Source organism: Megascapheus bottae, chromosome 37 (genome assembly GCF_031878675.1).
Source record: "Megascapheus bottae isolate mThoBot1 chromosome 37, mThoBot2.hap1, whole genome shotgun sequence".
NCBI classification, from domain to species: Eukaryota; Metazoa; Chordata; class Mammalia; order Rodentia; family Geomyidae; genus Megascapheus; species Megascapheus bottae.
In genome coordinates, this window is record NC_143545.1 from 3,255,008 (window position 1) to 3,270,650 (window position 15,643).

General features: G+C 51.2%; 1 pseudogene; it reads left to right on the forward strand.

The window, feature by feature from the left end:
- The first annotated feature begins 6,425 nt into the window (after window positions 1-6,425).
- LOC150042070 (ribose-phosphate pyrophosphokinase 1-like) lies at window positions 6,426-10,517 on the forward strand (annotated as a pseudogene).
- Window positions 10,518-15,643: the final 5,126 nt, after the last annotated feature.

A 15,643-nucleotide genomic window follows, 5' to 3' on the forward strand; every position in this document is an offset into this window, starting at 1 on the left:
GAGGCTACTACTTATTTACCAAGGGGAGAGGGTGGGGTAAATGATCTAGCAATAATATAATTTTCTTTGCAAAGTATATTTTATACAGAGGCCAGAAATCGCTTGGTCAGGCACAAAAGTCTACTCCTTAACAATATGGGCTGGCAGGGTCTTCACGCTGGGTAGCACATTCCAATGGGTCCGCGGTCCTGGGAGAATGACCCTTGTTCTGTTATAAAATTAGCTCCTTTCAAGGCCTGGATGGTGCTATTGCCGGCTAGTTGTCGACTACAGATAGCAGAGCAAATGGGACGTTACAGAGAACAGAACAAGCAGGACATGGGCTAAGCTTGTAAAAACTACTACCATGGGGAAGGGGCAGGGTCGGGTTTTATACAAGTTCCTGCCCAGTTATGAGAGATACAGGTATTAGTAAGGCGTGCTTACAAACTATTAAAAAGCGCCCTCATTCTGAAGCAGCAGCCGTCTTGTTGTCCATGTAAGTTGCCCAGGGTATGGAGATGAAAAATAACTACCCCCAGACCCAAAACCATTCCCCATCAGTAAGCAGAATGAAAATCCCCAAGGACCCAGAGGCTGCACAAACAGGAACTTCTGAGCCCTAGTCAGCCATTGTTCACACAGATGTCCATAAGCTCCAGGAACCAACCTATCTGGTGTCAAAATTAGACTGCACGTATAGCATTGTATAACATTAGTTTCCCAAACCATAAAACTACTTTCTGACAGTAGAATGGGACCCGGCGTCTGAGAACTTCCCGTTGGTTTCCACCAGCCTGGGAAGCTCCCCAATCCCCATCTTATCTCATCCGACCACCTGATGGGTGTAAATCTGTGACATTTGCCTTTGAGGAGACTGTGTAAACCCTGACTGTCAGCCTCTCCCCTGCACCTCACAGCATCACTGCTTTGAGGTGTGAGTGAACAAGTTGCTTGCCGGCTCCCTTAATCTATGGCCTACTTGCCACCATTCCTTAGTTAGCAAAAGCATGAGTTAAACTTTAAGAGGACAGCACTATGGTTCTGACCTGGGATCTATCAGACCTTTGTCTGTCTAAAAGTGTTTATGTAATCAAGTGGCAAGACAAAGGACAGGGAAAACTTAGGGTAGGCCTATGGGCCATAACATTGAGGTTGAGAGGGGAACTGGGAAAGGTGTAGCTCTGGTGTCTATGTTGGGACAGGCCCTAGGGAAAGTTCACATATGGCACAAAAGCTGTGCAGATAAACCAGTGGGATGGGTAGAGGGGCCGGATGGCTCACCTTCATCCTGTCCCTTTTCCTTGCAGACTGACACTGAAAACCTGGTGGTAAAATGTGGGTGATGTGATTGGTATTTCTGAAACTGCCCCTTAAAAATATATGAAATTGGAAAAAAGGCTTTAAAAGGAATGTTTAAAAGTTTATCTACTTATGATTTAGTCTCTAGTTTGCAGTTAGGTGTATTTAGGAAAAGAAAGATGCTAAGTCTGGATTTGGGTACAGTGATATTTGTAATTCTTGCATCAAGGAAAATCTGTAATTTGAGTTTAATCTGTTATTGGAGTTCTAGGCAGTAATTCAGACTGAAAAAAAAAGCCTCTTAGAAGGAGGCCTGGAGGCAAAGGGGACAGCCTTGAGCCTGTAAGAGTAATTCAAAAGTAAATAAAGGATTAAGTGTGAAATGTTAAAGCAAACATTAGTAAAAGTTTTTTTTTTAATCAGAAATCATTTCTGGAAGTGAGATTGTCCTAAATATTTGTTTCAAAGTAAAAAAAAAAGGAAAGTTAGTGCTACATTCGTCCTGATAGGAACCTTCACCAGGGGGTCAAGGCGTCCCTTGACCACCCCAGCTTTAGAGAGTTTGCTGCGTCCAGCTTTTCCTCTCTGTTTTAGGCCACAGTGCACTTTCCAGATATAAGTTTAGGAATATAGATCACTTGACCGGCTTCTACTTACCTCCGAAGGCCTTTACGTTTCACCCAGGCGACTTCCCCCAAAAAGATGGTTACGAATTCCTCGAGGATAATCAGAGACTCTCTTGGGTCTAACGCTATCGATGGGATTCCACATCCACCAGTGGGACTCGAACCCACGCATCACTCCAACACACCAAAAATGGGGTCAGGAGGAGGGGATTCCACATCCCTCCAGGTGGGGATTCCACGTCCCACCAGAGTCCACCACACATTGACAATCTCATATAAAAAGGTGGATTTATTGGGAAGTAGATGGTGAACTGACCGGCCAGGGACACAGTGCAGACTCGGGAGGTGACACTGTGACCCCAAGCAGCTCTCACCCTGGTTTTAAAAGGGCAAAATCCATGTGGTCGAACCTGGGCACACACAGGTGGCCAATAGGATAGTGACATACACAGAGGGACCATTGCCAGCTCTTGCCACACGCAGGTAGCCAATAAGGTTAGAGCCCAGTGCTTGAATTTACCTTAGTTGGAGTTGGCACAGGAATTGGGCAGGTCTCCACAGGAAGCAGGCCCAGCCCCACCCAGGTGGATTTCCCTGTTTGTGGATATGAAGAGCAAAGGTGGCTGGGCTGCTTTACCATTGTTAACTTTCCACAACTCCTGGCCAGGCTTGGCCTGAGCTTGGGAAAATGAAGAGGAGACAAGACTCCTGACTTCCTCCCCTCTCTCCTCTCCCCAGAGGGAGGTAACGTGGGGGTCAGCCATGGGACATTTCCTACTCACACAGCTGGCCTCACCGAAGGGTAGAGGGCAGAGCCCAGTCCTGCCCAGACATGCCCACGCCCTCCCCCAATTCTGCCTGTCTCCCTGGGCCCCAGTGGTGGACTGGGGCCGCACTCACTCCACCACCAGCAGGGGGCGGGCGGTAGCGGTCTGACCAGTCCAGCTAGCAGGAAGCCAGCCAGCCAGCCAGCCAGCCAGCCAGTGGTTGGCCCAGGGAAGCAGGGAAGTGGCTGGAAGCAGCAGAAAAAAAATACTCCAAAAGCTGCCTTTTCTGCCCAAGGATCAAGCCAAGCACAAACGAGGCTATGTTTGAAGAGTGAGCCATTTCCCCGTGTGTGTGTGTGTGTGTGTGTGTGTGTGTGTGTGTGTGTATGTGTGTGTGTGTGTATCTGTGTGTGACACCTCACCAGAGCCCTCTGCGGGGTGGGGGTGCCTGCCTGATGCATGTCTCTACCCCCCCACCCCCCCATCACCAACACTTGTTCACTCGTGCTTTTGTTTCTGGACTCCAGAAAGAACTGTATTTTAAGGCCGACGGGTCTGCCAATCTCCCTGCCAGCCTGGAAACCATGGAGAGCAGATTCCACTGCAGAGTCCAGGAAGGAACACACACACACACACACACACACACACACACACACACACACACTGCATTGAAGCACATGGGCTGAGCTCCAGAAAAGGCAAAGAATCCATTGAGTGGCCTCTTGTCTCATTTGGAGCACCGATACTGTCATCATGTCACTTCATCACTGTTTCTGAAGAGGAAAATCCCTCTGTCCCCAGCTGTCCCCCCTCACCACCCACCCAAGAGGGGCAGTAAGGGCAGTAGTTTTCGGTCAGTGTGTGTATGAAGGTGAAGAGCATAAGATCTTTTGTGAGCAAGGTAGTGATGAACACAAAGTAGCAGGGGTGGCTAGAATAGAACTGTGGCTCTAAAACAAAACATCTGACATCTGTGGGTAGAGATTCAAACTCAGCTCAAGCTCAAAAGATTCTCTCTTTCTCTTTCTATTTTCCCCTTCCTTCCTTCCTTCCTTCCTTCCTTCCTTCCTTCCTTCCTTCCTTGTTCTGGCCCTTGAACGCAAGGCCTGGATACGCTGGCCTTGGTCTCTCTCGAAGCTAGTGAGTGCCCTAACCACTGGTGCCACAGCACCACTTCTGGCGTTTCTGTGTAAGTAGTACAGAGACATCCAACCCAGGGCTGCACGCATGCTAGGCAAGTATTCGATCACTAGGTCACAGTCCTGGCCCACTTTTGAGATTCCTCATCATGATTCATCCCTAAAAATGCCACAAGTGGATCTGTGGGTCCTGTGTTGTCTAGAGTCCTAGACGTGAGCCCCCCTCCCCCAAAAGTCAGGGGCAATGCTGAAGTCTCAGGACCTACCTCGGTGCAATTCTCAGTACTGAACCCGCAACCCCCCCCCAACAGAGAGTCACAGAGAGACATAGAGAGAAAGAAAGAAAGAAAGAAGGAAAGAAAGAAAGTTGTTTGAAGACTATTTCCTCAGTGTTGAATTAGTAGTATGTCATGCAAGAACAGAAGCTCAGGGATCATGGCTCCAGGCAGGCAAAATCCGGTTTCTTACCTCCCGCCCGCCCCCACCTGTACCGCTCCTCCCTGTGCCATTCAACGTGCCGAAGGCCAGCACGTGTCCGCTATCTACTGTCAACTTTCTGAAACTACCAGGGCTGTGAATTCCCATGGCGGGTCTGTCCTTTGGTCCATTAGGAGCCGGGGTGGGTGCAGGGCGCAGAGAGTGGGTGAGATGGACATTGAAAACAGTACGTGCAGCACACACACCAACCAGCGCCCAAGATCTCAAAGAGAGCAAGCGAGCACACGGAAATCCGGCCACCTAGGCTCTTCTCTTCCAGTCAGTCGGGCCTGGCCGGGCCGAGACTAGCTCTTCACAGAAACCAGGGAGGGGTGGTGGTGGTGGTGGTGGTGGTGCTAAAAGCAGGCATCTGCATGCATGGATGGATGGATGAGCAGCAGAGAAAGGCCAGGCAGGCTCTGATTCAAGAACTCCTGACCTGCCAGGCGGGCAACCTTTGGCTCGGGCTGTTGACCCAATGACTGAGGATGCAGACAGAGGAGGGAGCAAGGTCCTTCCTGCCATGCATGCCAACCCTCCCTCTGAGGAGAGGCAGACAGAGAGCAGCGTGGTGTCCTACCACCCCCATCCCATCGTCCATCTGTCTGTCCATCTGCCCGCCGACTGACCCACCCACCCCACACCCTGACCCCCAAGAAAGAACCTTCTCTCTCCGGCCCAGCATAGGGAGAATCGGGCATCACCCCCTTTCATCTTGGGAGTGGAATACAAACCCAAGCAAAAGACAGTGCGATTCAAGCAACTGGGTCCTTTTATTTTATTTCTAGGGGAGGGAGGGAGGGCTGTGAGGTTGCGGTGGGGGCAGGGGGAGGGAGGGAGCTAGGGAGGAGGAAGGGGCAAGGGCAAGGGCAGGGGCAGGAGGCAGAGGCCGAGGGGAGTTTAGGAAGAAGCAGGAGGCTTGCTTCTTCCCCCAAATCTCGCCTTGCATCCCTGGCTCAGCAAAACCTCCACACACACCAATGGTGCACTGGATCGGATTCCTGGCTGGCTGGCTTCTGCTCAGTGCTGAGTGTTTTAGGCATCTCTCCCTGGTCCTGTGGTCTATCCAGCGGTCCCTGGCGGGGGTGCAAGATAAAGAGATGTTACAGGGAGGAGCAACCTTTACTTTCTCATCATGGATTTTTTTTTTATCTTTCCCCTTCCCATCAAAATCCCCACCTGACAGAGCATGAACGTACTGGCCACACGTGCACAAGTATCCACTACTTGAAATGGACCCCACCCACCCCCAAAGGAAAAGGTTTGGGAACTCGAGATGGGATGGGTGGAGGGCTGCAGGACATGGAAGCTTCAGGCAGGCAGGCAGGCAGGCAGGCAGGCCTGACCCACACAGGCCCAAAGGAAGGACCTGTCGTGGAGACAGATGCCATCTAGTGTCTGGATCCCACTACTACTACGAAGGTTTAGGAAAGGAAAGTCTGTTAGGTGAGAAAGAAAAATCCACAGAGTGCAGCCACGTTCACATACATACATACATACATACATACATACATACATACATACGTACATACAGACCTCCAGAAACAAGTGCAAGTACAGCCACCTCCCCGCTGCTTTGGTTTTCGCCTCCACAAGTTGCTCTCTTCTACCAGTAAATGGGCTGTTTTAGAGACTCTGGGGAGGGAGGGAAGGACGGGGGAGGGAGAGCACAAACAATCACAAGTGGGGGGGGGTGCGGGGGAGGAGGTGGTGAAAAATGCAAGACCCTGTTTCTGACATACAAACCCTTAGCCTAATTTTGATTAAGTTCTAAATACTAAGTCCCGTGATTCTGAAAAGAGATTCCCTCCTTGAATACTTGTCTGTTCAACTTGTCATTTAAAAATGATGTAAAAATCATTAATAAATTCTTTAATAAAAAATGCAAGACCCTAAGAGCCTGAAACCAACAAGCAAGAATCCACTCAATGAACACACACACACACACACACACACACACACACACACACACACACACAAACACACCTACCTATCTTTAAATTTAAAAAAAAAAAACACGAAAGATGGTGGAATAGCACCGCGAGGTTGTTCATATTAAGTCTGTGCGCCGACCTAGCTTCTCCTCTTCGCAGCACCCGTGACCTCTTAGAGAAGACCTAGGAAAGCTGTCCAAGATGCCGAATACCAAAGTCTTCAGCGGTAGCTCCCATCAAGACTTAGCTCAGAAAATTGCAGACCGCCTGGGCCTGGAGCTAGCAGGGTGGTGACTAAGAAATTCAGCCATCAGGAGACCTGCGTGGAAATTGGTGAAAGGGTACGTGGAGAAGAGGTCCACATTGTTCAGAGTGGGTGTGGTGGAATTAATGACAATCTAATGGAGCTTTTGAACATGATTAGTGCGGGCAAGATTGCTTCAGCCAGTCGAGGTACTGCAGTCATCCCATGCTTCCCTTATGCCCGGTAGGATAAGAAGGATAAGAGCCGGGCTCCAATCTCAGCCAAGCTGGTTGCAAATATGCTGTCTGTAGCTGGTGCAGATCCCATCATCACCATGGATCTACATGCTTCTCAGGTTTAGGGCTTTTCTGATATCCCTGTGGACAATTTGTATGCAGAGCCTGCAGTCCTGAAGTGGATTAGGGAGAACATCTCTGAATGGAGGAATTGTACTATTGTTTCACCTGATGCTGGTGGAGCCAACAGAGTGACTTCCATTGCAGACCGTTTAAACGTGGACTTTGCCTTGATTCACAAGGATCAGAAGAAGGCCAATGAGGTGGACCGCATGGTGCTCGTAGGAGATGTCAAGGATCCTTGTGGATGACATGGCTGACACTTGTGGCACCATCTGCCATGCAGCTGACAAACTTCTCTCAGCTGGAGCCACCAGAGCTTATGCAATCTTGACTCATGGGATCTTTTTCTGGCCCAGCCATTTCTCGCATCAACAATGCCTGCTTTGAAGCAGTTGTAGTCACCAACACTATACCTCAGGAGGACAAGATGAAGCATTGCTCCAAAATACAGGTGATCGACATCTCCAGGATCCTCGCAGAAGCCATCGGAAGAACTCACAATGGAGAATCTGTTTCTTACCTATCCTGCCATGTCCCTTATAATAGAATAACTTCTGAGGCTTTTTAAAAAATGTTAGCCCCCACCCCTTGTTCTCCCTTGGTTTCTCTTAGTATTTGATAAATTTAGCAGAAGGCCTAGATTGCTCCAGTGTAGCTTTCTATGTCCCACATGTTATATTAGAGTTGGTGGATCCTAACCTGGGGAAAGACAAATTGAGATGAACTGCTGGGATTTTCTCCCTGCGATATCCTGGCTTCCTTGCTCATTTTATGACCCCTTCAGCATGAACTAGAGCTCAGCTGCTGTAAGATTTGCAGACCTTTGTGCATATTCTGCAAAGCAGTTTAAATGTGATTGATAAAGTTTAGACTCCTTTGCTTGTGAACGCTTTGGGTTTTTCCCCCCTTTGTTCCAAGTAACTTGCAACAAAGCCAGCCTATGTGAGACAAATTCTCCAAGGCCTATAATACCACAATAAAGCAGGTCTGAACAACCTCAAACCTAGTCCTGGTAGCTGAGCCCCCTGTAAGGCAGGAGCAAGTAGTTCAGCTTAAGCAGTTGTTAGGCAGGATCTTGAAGAGGGGATGGAAGGTAGCTCAGTGTAGCAAATGTGTCTTGGGAGGAAGAAGCCTCATCATCATCATCATCATCATCATCATCATCATCATCTGCTTGACTATGTGTAGCTTGGATAGGCCTTTGTACCTATTCCTTTCCATTTGGCTTTACATTTAGCTATCTTGACCTTTTCCTGGCCAAATATCATCTTGGGCCCAACTGGTCATTGTACTATAGTCTCCGGCAGTACAAACTTGCTTCCTGCTGTATAACTGTTAATGTTCACATTAGATAATTTGCTGTAGTTTAATCTTTCAGCTTGTTGCCACAGTGGTTGTAGGTATTAGGTGATATCTTACATAGTGCCTTTTAACTAATTTAAATATTTAATTTTCATCTGTGTTCCTCGGATCCATTTGGCCTCAAGTGAACTGAGAATCTGTTTTTAAAAGACTGATGTTATTGTCTGTTGTAGAGAAACTAATAAAGTGTTTGTGTGTGGGGAAAAAAACCGAAAAAAATGAAAGACCTCATAAAGAGGAGGGGTGGACGTTTTAAAGCTGAAGAAAGGGAAATGACAGGGAGACTCTTCTTTCCGACCTTTATGCAGGGCTGAAGGCGTCCCACGAAGTTCACCCACACCTGCTGGCCTTACTGCACCCTCCTGTAGTCATGGCTGGAAACCCAAGGCGCAGTGGAGCTGTGGTTCAAGAGGTAGAGCACCAGCCTGGAGAGAAAAAGCTCAGGGACGGCGCCCAGGCCCAGGGTTCACCTCTCAGGACCAAAACCACAATAAAATACAATAAAATAACATAGGAGGGAGAGAGGGGGAGGGGGAGGAAGAGTGGAGGAAGGGAAGACAAGAGGAGGGGAAAGTAAATGGTGAGGGGAAGGAAAGGGGGGAGGGGGAAAAGGGGAGAGGGAGGGGGATGGAGGAATGAGTGGAGGGAGTGAGGAGGAGAGGAGGGGAATGGGGAGGAGAGGAGGGGAATGGGGAGGAGGGGAGGGGATGGAGGAAGGGAGTGGGGAGGAGAGGAGGAGGAGGAGGGGAAGGAGGGGAGGAGGAGGGGAATGGGGAGGAGGAGAGAGGGAGGAGGGGTTGGAGGAGGGAGGGGGGAGTGGGGAGGAGAGGAGGAGGAGGACAGGAAGGAGGGGAATGGGGAGGAGGAGAGAGGGAGGAGGGTATGGAGGAAGGGAGTGGGGAGGAGAGGCGGAGGAGGACAGGAAGGAGGGGAGGAGGAGGGGAGTGGGGAGGAGGAGAGAGGAAGGAGGGGATGGAGGAGGGAGTGGGGAGGAGAGGAGGAGTAGGGGAATGGGGAGGAGGAGAGAGGGAGGAGGGTATGGAGGAAGGGAGTGAGGAGGAGAGGAGGAGGAGGAAGGAGGGGAGGAGGAGGGGAATGGAGAGGAGGAGAGAGGGAGGAGGGTATGGAGGAAGGGAGTGGGGAGGAGGAGGAGGAGGACGGGAATGGAGAGGAGGAGAGAGGGAGGAGGGTATGGAGGAAGGGAGTGGGGAGGAGAGGAGGAGGAGGACAGGAAGGAGGGGAGGAGGAGGGGAATGGGGAGGAGGAGAAGGGGAGGAGGGTATGGAGGAAGGAGGAGAGGGGGAGGAGGACAGGAAGGAGGGGAGGAAGAGGGGAATGGGGAGGAGGAGAAGGGGAGGAGGGTATGGAGGAAGGAGGAGAGGAGGAGGAGGGGAAGGAGGGGAGGAGGAGGGGAATGGGGAGGAGGAGAAGGGGAGGAGGGGATAGAGGAAGGAGGAGAGGGGGAGGAGGAGGAGGAGGGCTGAGTAGGGGAGGAGGAGGGGAATGGGGAGGAGGAGAAGGGAGGGAGGAGCTGGTCAGGAAAAGTGAACGGAGTGCGCTGGTGTTCGTTTGAAGGTGAGGAGGCCGTGGTGGGAAGCAGGGAGGACGGGGCCTCCCGGGTGGCGCCTCCCCGGGTGGTCGGGGGCCCCTCCGCCTCTCCAGGGAGAAACTCGGCGTCTGCTCGCGGGCTCGGCTGGGATCCGGTCCCCGGCGTGGCTCTCCAGGAGAGATGTTTTGATTGCTCTGATTGGTGAAGCGCTGGTCAGGCACCGCCCATGCCCCCCTCTGATTGGATGCTGTTTGCATGGCCCCGCCCACCCGGGCGGAAGTGGGTGGGCCTTCCTCCGGGGCGGGCTCTCGCTCTCCACGAGGACCGGAAGAGGAAGTGGATTCCTCCCTCGAACAGCCATGGCGTCCTTGGCCCGCCGCTCCTCAGCTCAGCCCTGGCCCCGACCTGACGACCCCGCAGGGGCTGCGGGAAGGGCGCTCGCTCCGCGGTGAGTGTGGACGCTGGGCTGGTGGTCGGGGTTCTCTGGGGGTGAAGCAGGTTCTGGAATGGAGTCCTGAGGGGGGGGGGCGGCGTCCCGGAGCGGCCGGGCTGCAGGACGGAGCCCCAGCGCCGTGCTGACGTCCCCGGAGGACCGGGCTGGCGTCCCCGGAGGACTGGGCCGGCCTGGGGCCCGCGGGGGCCCCGCCGAGAGCGGCCTGGACGTCCTCGTCAGCCTGGAGCCCGGAGTCGTCCAGCCGGCCTCGTCCACCCGGCCTCGTCCAGCCGGGCCTCGTCCACCCGGCCTCGTCCTCCTTCTTTTGTGCCCCAGCTGCCTTTGACCCTTGAACCTCTGATGTCAGCCTCCTAGGTAGCTGGGATTGCAGGCCTGAGCCACTGCACCCAGCTTGTGCCAGAGATTCTTTTGCTCAGGACTTGTGGCTTTTGGTGGCTCACTGGAGACAAGAGTCTCACAGACTTTCACACCTCAGTCATCAGATCTCAGCGTCTTGAGCAGCTAGGATGACAGTGTGAGCCGCCAGCTCTGGGCTCCAGGATGTTTTATTTTAATCAGTGTGACTCGTGTTATATTTCCGGCATGGGTTTTATTTCTCACAAATTGACTGTGCGTCCTATGCCGAAGGGACAGTCCTAGCCAGCTTGTCCTTTCTATTTTATTGTATGATTTCATTGTCATTATAAGTATAATCTTGCATCATGTGGAAATTCCCACGAGTATCAAAACAAATTGTACCTTTACAGTCATACCAAACAGCCAGGGTCACCCTTGAATCAAACTCTCTGGATCCATCAGCGAGTGAGCAGGAGGGTGTATTTGTGACTGTAGAACCTTCTCAGTGTCTGGTCAACCTAGGGTCACAGGACAGGGAATTAGAAGTGTTCACATCCAGGAATGATGGAGCCCCGTGTGTGACCTGTCACCCATCTCATGGCCTAAATACCACTGGAGCCATCCCCAAGCCAGCCTTGTCTCAGGAATAGACTTTTAATTGTATTAGTGGTGATGTGCCAGCCCTGGGGCTTGAATTCAGGGTCTGGGCGCTGTCTCTGAGCTTCTCACTCAAGGCTGGTGCTTTACCACTGGAGCCATAGCACCACTTCCAGCTTTCTGGTGGTTCATAGGAGTTAAGGGCCTTACAGACACTTTTTCCCCCCCCCTGGGTTGGCTTTAAACCCTGATCCTCAGATCTCAGCCTCCTGAGTAGCTGGTGAAAGACCCGGGGAGACCTGCACCCAAGGACGCACACACAGACCACTGGATGCAATAGGCAAGAGGATTTTATTCGGGCATATGCTAGGGCTTCTCAGGTACACGTGACCTCGAGATCCATGAGGTTCGGGTCAGTGACTGAGAGCCCCGATCTGTCTCGGGAGTGACTTTTTATACAGTTCTACAGTCTGTTACAACAGAGTCCGCGCTTTTACAGCCAATAAGTTTAAAGTATTACAGCAAGGTCTGCACGCAGGCAGCCAATCCTTGTGAAACAAGTTATACATTTTGACCAATAATTGCTCAGACAGGGCCCGGTGGGAAATTTGTCCTTTGTATGGGGAAGAGACCCTTATCTGAGTTAGCACATGTTGTTTGTTCTTTTCAAGGCCCAGGATGCTGGTTAGCTGCAGGATTTAGATAACAGGCCATGGGCAGTTGCCCTTTGCCCTAATCCCAGGCCTCAAGGAGGAGGAGGAGGGGGTTTTCCAAGCAACCTCCCAGAGAAAGTGTTACATGGCGGGGTTTAAACAATTTGTACAGAGGCCAGAAACAGCTTGGTCAGGCACAGAAGTCTGCTCCTTAACAATATGGGGTAGTAGGATCTTCACGCTGAGTAGCACATTCCAATGGGCCCGCGGTCCTGGGGAAAATGACCCTTGTCCTGTTATAGAATTAGCTCTTTTCAAGGCCTGGATGGTGCTACTGCCGGCTAGTTGTTGATTACAGATAGCATAGCAAACAGGACGTTACAGATAACAGAACAAGCAGGACATGGGCTAAGCTTGTAAAAACTACTACCATGGGGAAGGGGCAGGGTCGGGTTTTACACAAGTTCCTGCCCAATTATGAGGTAAGGGCATTAGTAAGGCGTGCTTACAAACTAATAAAAAGTGCCCTCATTCTGAAGCAGCAACCGTCTTGTTGTCCATTAAGCTGTTCAGGGTATAGAGATGAAAAATAACTACCCCCAGACCCAAAATTATTCCCCATCAGTAAGCAGAATAAAAATCTCCAAGGACCCAGAGGCTGCACAAACAGGAACTTCTGAGCCCTAGTCAGCCATTGTTCACACAGATGTCCACAAGCTCCAGGAACCAACCTATTTGGTGTCAAAATTAGACTGCACGTATAGCATTGTATAGCATTAGTTCCCAAACCATAAAACTACTCTCTGACAGTTGAATGGGACCCGGCGTCTGAGAACTTCCCGTTGGTTTCCACCAGACTGGGAAGCTCCCCAATCCCCATCTTATCTCATCCGACCACTTGATGGGTGTGAATCTGTGACATTTGCCCTTGAATAGACTGTGTAAACGCTGACTGTCAGCTTCTTCCCCCCGCACCTCACAGCATCACTGCTTTGAGGTGTGAGTGGACAAGTTGCTTGCTGGCTCCCTTAATCTATGGCCAACTGGCCATAGTTCCTTAGTTAGCAAAAGCATGAGTTAAACTTTAAGATGACAGCACTATGGTTTGACCTGGGGTCTTTCACTGGGATGACAGATGTGAGCCACCAGCGCCCAGCTGTTTTTATTCTATTCATCCCCTAAAACCCAGTGTGGTAACACACGTAAGAATTCCCTTATTTCTCCAAGTGTTAATTCTGCCTTCTGTGGTGTTTCTCAAGATAGATAGGTAGAAATATGCATCCATAAATGCATAGATGTAGATAAAGGTAGATGAGATACAGACATGACACATATAATTGTACAGATACAAAACGATACACACATGCATGCGTATATACATATGTGCAGACACAGATACATACAGAATACATAGATACGGAGATGCTTGCACCTTTGGCATATGATGGTCAAGTGGGGAGGAATAAAATTCATGATGGAAATAGTACAAGAGTCACACACACAGACCCACCATACACACAGCACCAAGTGAATGTTTTAGTGAAGATTTGTTTTAGGAAAATAGGGAGAAATGGGAAAGAGCTTACTCTTTGCAACTTCCTACCCAGGAAAGGGGTTTTGGGGACTTGTAATGGAGATTCTTTTCAGAGCCGGGAGGGTGTTCAGGTCCTGGTATGTCCAGAAACTTCCACAGCTGCCCCATAATGTGCAGAGGCCAAGCTGGGTAAGGCACACCCCCAAATGCAGGCTTTAAATCAGATACACATTCCCCCTTCTGTCCATTCTTGGAGATGTGTTAGCTCTTTTACTCTATTAAAAAGGTAGATTTAGATTGTCATTCTATGACTCCAGTTCTTTTTTTTTCTTTTTTTAATGCCAGTCCTGGGGCTTGAACTCATGACCTCACTTAATTTCCATGTCCAGTGGTGGACAGCAAATTAGGAAATCTGTGTGAAGCTTTGTGCTGTAATTTATTTGGTCTAGTGTGACTCAGAAGGATTAGTTCATTGTTAGATGAAGAATTGGAATGAGGGAGAAGAGTGGAAAAGATGAAAATGATCAAGACTCATTGAAGTGCCATGACAGGGGCTGGCAACTCACTCTGCCATCCCAGCTAATCAGGAGGCTGAGATCCGAGGATCAGGGTTCCAAGCCAGTGCAGGGCAGAAATCCATAAACTTCTTATCTCCAACAAACTAGCAACAAGGCAGAAGTGGAGGTGTGGCTCAGGTGGTAGAGCACCACAAACGCTCAGGGACAGTGTCCAGGCCCTGAGTTCAAGCCCCAGGACCAACACACACACACACATACACACACACAAAAGTGATGCCTTGTACTCATAGGTAGACATGGTGAATTAATAATAAATAAAGGGAGGAGAAGGAAGATGGCGCCGAGACACTAGGGACGCTGCCTAGCTTTCTCTGACAAAAAGAGAGAACCAGGGAGTCCCACGAGCCAACTACCTAAAGAAATCCACAACAACAAACTCAACAAGCAACGGAGAAGGACTCAAACCGGAAAAGAAATCCAGATAAAGCTCACATCCAACTTTCTCAAAGAATTCGGAATGCGAGGACCCCTCCCCCACCTCTCGCTGCCAGATCCAAGCCGAGAAAGCCGCGGAAAGCCGCGGAAAGCGGCGGCGGGCACCGGCTCTAATCCACGAAAAGCGGCGGCAGTGGAGGGCGCAGGCTGGGAGCCCAACGGCTGCAGAAACCAGCACAGAACCAGGCCAGGGAACGGCGGAAGCAGCGGAACCCAGACACGGAACCAGAACAGCAAGCAGCGGAACCCAGATGCAGAACACAGGCGGCGGCGGAGACCCGAGGGGAGTGAAAGACTCCCCACCACCGTGGAGCACCCGCAGACGGACGCAGAGGCGTGAGTAATACAGCGTGTCCCCAAACACATCGGGAAAGCGGAGAGGGTGCCAAACAATAGAACTTAACTCAGACCCCAACACCCCGCCCGAGAAAGACTGGCTGGAGCAGGGGGGCAAGGAATTTAGAATCCTGTCCCTTCCCTCAGCAGCCCCCTCCCTCAGGCCATTGACTGGAGATTGACAGGCGGGCTACCCATAAGACCCAGCACCCCAACAAGGGAGGCGGGGCTGTCCGAACTCCCACCCGCCCAAAGGGCTCAACCCCCAGCCCTCTGACTGGAGACTGACAAGCGGGCGGACCCTAAGGCTCAGCACCCCACCAGGGGAGGCGGAGCTGTCCCAGCTCCCACCTGCCCACCAGGCTCCTCTCCCAGGCCACTGGATCTGGAGAGTGGAGGGCGTTGAGACCCTGCCTTACAACAGTGGGTAGCGGGTGCGGGTAAATAGGAGCCAGCATCTGCCCCCCCCCTCAATTCTTGAGCGGGGCATCCTCCAGCTGGGAATCCTGAGCAAGACACCACCGAGGGGCACCCCACAGTCACAGACTCTGTCAAAGCAGTGGAAACACAGCAGGGATCTGAAGGGCCGACCAGCAGCCAAGCTCCCCTTCTGAGAACCAAAAAGGCGCGGCTCCTTCCTTGGAGCCCACGTCCCCAGCTGGGCCCCGCCCCTGGGAACAGAGGGGTCTCCTGCTGGTCCTGCTGAGAGCCCCTGAAACTCTCAATCCCCAGACCCTTGGCTTGGGGCTGCCCCTGGAAGCAGCACAGGAAAATGTCCGCCAACCGCGCTCAGATGGAAGCTCGCAGACCCATACCATGGTCCACTGTGAGGCCACTGGTGAGGCTAAGAGCTAGTCGTGCAGCAACACGTAAGTTTTATTCTAATACTTTCCAAACTTTGTACTCAAATACGCTACCTACTTACCCCCTGACCTCTCTCATTCTATTTTTCTATCTCTGGATGTCTGTTCATCTTTCAACC